The sequence below is a fragment of the Micropterus dolomieu genome, linkage group LG01 (assembly GCF_021292245.1).
Source record: "Micropterus dolomieu isolate WLL.071019.BEF.003 ecotype Adirondacks linkage group LG01, ASM2129224v1, whole genome shotgun sequence".
NCBI lineage: Eukaryota > Metazoa > Chordata > Actinopteri > Centrarchiformes > Centrarchidae > Micropterus > Micropterus dolomieu.
Window position 1 is genome coordinate 48,566,275 of NC_060150.1, and position 4,408 is coordinate 48,570,682.

At 42.4% G+C, this 4,408-nt stretch overlaps 2 protein-coding genes and 2 long non-coding RNA genes across 12 annotated transcripts in view; 2 read left to right on the forward strand and 2 right to left on the reverse strand.

Moving 5' to 3' along the window:
- Window positions 1-4,408, forward strand: part of LOC123968058 (NACHT, LRR and PYD domains-containing protein 12-like) — a gene marked incomplete at its 3' end in the record, with an annotated part of 261,415 nt that overhangs the window by 51,431 nt on the left and 205,576 nt on the right. The gene's annotated exons all lie outside the window — the stretch shown is intronic.
- Window positions 1-4,408, reverse strand: part of LOC123968672 — a 95,197-nt gene that overhangs the window by 10,953 nt on the left and 79,836 nt on the right. The gene's annotated exons all lie outside the window — the stretch shown is intronic.
- The window catches only part of sugct (succinyl-CoA:glutarate-CoA transferase), an 84,003-nt gene that overhangs the window by 3,561 nt on the left and 76,034 nt on the right, over window positions 1-4,408 (forward strand). The gene's annotated exons all lie outside the window — the stretch shown is intronic.
- Window positions 1-4,408, reverse strand: part of LOC123968610 — a 12,591-nt gene that overhangs the window by 2,610 nt on the left and 5,573 nt on the right. The window lies entirely within an intron of this gene.

Consider the following 4,408-nt stretch of genomic DNA (forward strand, 5'->3'; position numbering starts at 1 on the left):
TGGTGAATTATTGTGAGCAAACAGCAACAGGCTCAAAGAGTTTCACCATCTTTAGCTGCTTCACTCAGTAAAGTGGCATTGAACCTGATCAATACTATCTAAGCCAGTACTGATTGGACCAGGTTTGGCCCCACTTACCCGAGCCATTGAGAGTCCCAGTGTCAGGACATGTAGATGTGTTGTTCTCCACTGGTCATACTGGTAAACGTTACTGGTTCTTCCCTTTGTGTTGCTCAGCAGTTACCTTGTTTAGCTGCTACTCAAACATCAGAATTGATTCTCAACAATATTAATATTAATAATGATGTCAGCGCTTCCTGAAGCTGCACTGCTCCACTCTCTGTTGTTATGTTTGGATCATCCTGCTGTTCGCACTGATGCAGCACATTTACTCAAGTACTGCGCTCAAGTACGCTGTTGACGTACTTGTACTTCACTTCAGAGGGAAATGTACTGCAGTACAAGTACAAGTACACGTAACTCTTCACTCGACACTTACACTTACTTTGACATAAAAACACACATGATGTGCTTTTATAATACGATGCAGTACTTTACTACTAATGTACCTCGTAGTACACAAAGTATCTGAAACGGCAGCATTAAAATACTCTTACATGTATTTGTTAGTGACACAAACAGAGTAATATAATATTCTAGAATAATATAACTCTGTGAAAGAAGGCGTTCTGCATAATGAGTACTTTTACTTTGACACTTTAAGTACATTTAGCTGATAATACTAATGTTAATACAGTATTTTTGTCCAGCTCTGCTGCTCCTCTACATATATGAAAGTAATGTCAGAGTGATGTATGTATTTTAGATTCTGCATGTTTCACTTAGTGTCTAATAAAGCAGCAGCATGTTATTATTGACTCCAGATTTCTATCAACATTAATATTCATGTCATTCTGTGTGGCTCTTGTATTCTGAGCCTCTGTGCTGCAGCTTTTAAATACCTGCCAGTGTAGTATAATGGAGTCCTGGATGCTGCTTTTTACTCACATTAATATTCTGCCTGCTTAGAAATGATCTCAGTCACTTTGTGCTTTGAATCTTAGGTTGTGTTTTTAGAGAGACTCTGTAACGTGTGTCCAGACTCCGGATGAAGTTTCCCAGCAGCTCTTGAATAAAGGCCCGTGAATGTAAAATGTATTTAAAACCTTTACTGTACAACACGTCACTGCAACAACATGAATGTGACAACAACATAAAGCTGACGAGTGTTTGGAGTCTCTGCAGCTTCATCTTCAGAGAAATGAAGTGAAACCAAGAAGGAAGGAGATGAATGTAAAAGCTGTGATTCCTTCTTTAGCATCCTGTCAGTAAACTCAGGTTCAGCCTCATGTTGTTCTCACAGTGTTAATAACGAGCCTCTGCTGATTTCAGAGGATTTCTGTGGACCTGAAACATCCCAGAGGAGCCCACATCATCCAGGAGGTAGGACTCACTCCCAGCAGCAACCTGTCCGATGGCTTCGTGTAGCGCTGGCTGGCTCTGACCTTTTCACTACTAATGCAGGTCCAACACCTGAGCGGCGGCTCGGATACCAAATTATAGAAATCTGTTTTTCTATAAAGCCTTTTTTTGACTGAACTAAACAGAAGCAGCCGTACAAGAAGGGAAATCAAAGCCAGTGTGAAACTGGTCTGAAACTGGACACATGATGGTTTAAATCAGGAAGGATCTGATCACAGGATCAATCAGCGTGATTCTGGATCTGACCAAACATCTGCTGTGAACCTTCAGGACTTTTTCTCAGAGTTACCGTCACGGAGCTACATGGAACAGATGTCACATGACCGTAAGCTGCCGTCTGCTGGGAGAGTTTTTATCTGACGTTTCAAAGAAAATCCAGAAGCAGCGATACAGACTGTGAACAGCAGCTCGTTCCACAGTTCAGGTGGCGTGACAGCAAACGCACCCTCCGTTCGCAGATCCAGACTGAGGAGCTGTGAGAAGAGCCGAGCTCAGCGGGCGTCCTTGAATTCTGGGATCGGCAGGTCAGAGAGAACTTGGAGCTGATCCATTTAAAGCCTTGGAAGTGACTGATTAATAGAACCTGAGCTGGATTCTGGAGGCAGTGGGAAGCCAATGAAGGGAAGCTCAAACTGGGCTGATGTGTCTTCCAGTTAAAGCCCAGCAGCTGCATGTTGGACCAGCTGCTTACCCATAGAGGACTCAAAGCTCCTTCAGACCTGATGAACATCACAGGTGGAGGTGGACAATCAAATCTTCACTGTGATGATTTAACTGGTGGTTCTGGACGGCCTTTAAACCCTGGAGAAGTGACAGGATCTGATCTGTAGTAGACAGGCCGGATGTCTGACAGCAACAAACTAAAGCTCACATTCCCGACACAAGAAGCAGAAGAGGAGGATGCGGGAATCAGCTCTGATGAACAAGAGGACAAAGCTCATGAGACGATGGAGGAAACCGATGAACCTACAGAGCATCTGTCACAGCCTCCACCGCCACAAGCTGGCAACATTTAGAAAGCAGCCACATGTTTGAGGATTGAAAATCTTACCTGTCACATTAAACATGGAGCCAGAGACGGAGAAGTCGTCTATATGGAGCCCCTTTGTTTTACTACCAGATAGTTTTACAGACAGACGTGAAAAGATCTGAACAAAGAAGGTCTTAAAAACACTAACGGCAGTTTTAGACACCGCTCTAGATCTTCATCCAGAACCTGAGGAGATTCTTGGTGTCGTCGAAGCGACGCTCACCGATCTTTTAGCGGAACCCAACACTGAACAGAGACGAACTGAAATCCAAGAAGCTCTCCTAAAGAACACAGATGGATCTGTCATTATCGATGCTGCGTATCTCTGGCAACAATCACTGGAGAAAGTAAAATGTGTGCTGATGTTAACAGGAAGAGGTTTTCATACAAGTGAGGCGTCTCCAGAGGGACCATAGCGGTCTACACGGACCCCCTTTGTCTCACTACGAGGCTCGTTTGCAGACATATGTGAACAGATATAAACAACGAAGTTCTTCAAAACCTTCAGGGCAGTTTGAGGTTTCTTGGCGTCGTTGAAGCAGCACTTACTACCAGTCCAACACTGAACAAAGAGCAGCTGAAGATTGAAGAAGCTCTCAGGAAGAATCCAGATATTTCTCTCATTCTGGATGCTGTGTGTCTGGTAGCATCACTGGAGAGAAAAACTCTATTTTAGCTGCTGAGTTTCCAATAAAAACGTGTGCTGATGTTAAAAGAAAGATATTTGACTCCATCATTTGTGATTGGACATTTTCACTTTATATCTGATGTGCTGTTTAAACTGATTGATTTTAGAAAACTTCACTTGTATGCATTAAGCATAGACATATTTAAGTTTGGACATGTAATTAAACCAGAGTACTATACACAAAATACTACATCAGAATACCTCGACATGCTAAATGTTCTATAAAATCAAGTCAGCAACAAACATGTTTGTTCTGTTTAACATCTTGAATCTTTCCTGCCACAGTCGGCCATCTTACTTTAGTTAAACTAAACTGTCCAGTTGTGTTGACAAAGTTTCACAAAGACTTTCTGAACTCTAGACTTTCTGCTTTAGACAGTAAATCTTTGTACTTGTACATTCGTGCTGTTAAGGTGGGATGAAAACACAACAGGTTTCTGTGTGGAAGCTAAAATCTATTGGCTCCTGTACAAGATGCTGTTCTGTCAGCAGAGCTCCTCCTACCAGGGTGAAGATCCTCAAACGCTGCTGTGAACTAGATTTGGTTATTTGTTAAGAAACAGTCTGAACATAATGTTCTAAAGTGAGTTTTTATTGTGCAAACTGCGACAGCTTCATGACAGATCAATGAGGGATGTAAAGGACACAGTCCTGGCTGGAACAGCTCAGCGTCTACATATGGCTGTGACACTAAAGAAAAGTTACTCTTTAGTTTTGAATCTAAAAACCTGTAAACAGCGGCTCCTTCTGTTTGTTGCTGCTTGTTTTTATCAACACTAACAAAACCACTTTGTGTCAAACTCTGGCTCCATGGAGCATCTATGTAGCACACAATATAACAAGGGTTTCCTCATGGAGAGCTTTTAAAATGTACAACCTTTTATCAACACTAAGAACACACAAAGCGCTGCAAACAGTTTCCAACAGTTTCCACCAGTCTGCAGACCTTTTTACTACAAATCTGTGTGTGTTGAGCTGCTTTCAGAGTTTACAGCCTGTTTTTAAGGAAAGGATCTCTGGTTTCAGTGTTTCTCCGTTCACATGCAGCACGACTCTCTGAAGAAACTCCAAAGTACACTTCAGGCTTTCTGGGTACTCAGCCTGGAGGACATACTGCAAGTACAAGTACATGAGTGTATCAGGGCAGCACTCAGTCCTCTGAAAACAAAAGTCTAGTCAAAGTGAAAGATGCTTTTCTTTTGCTGAGT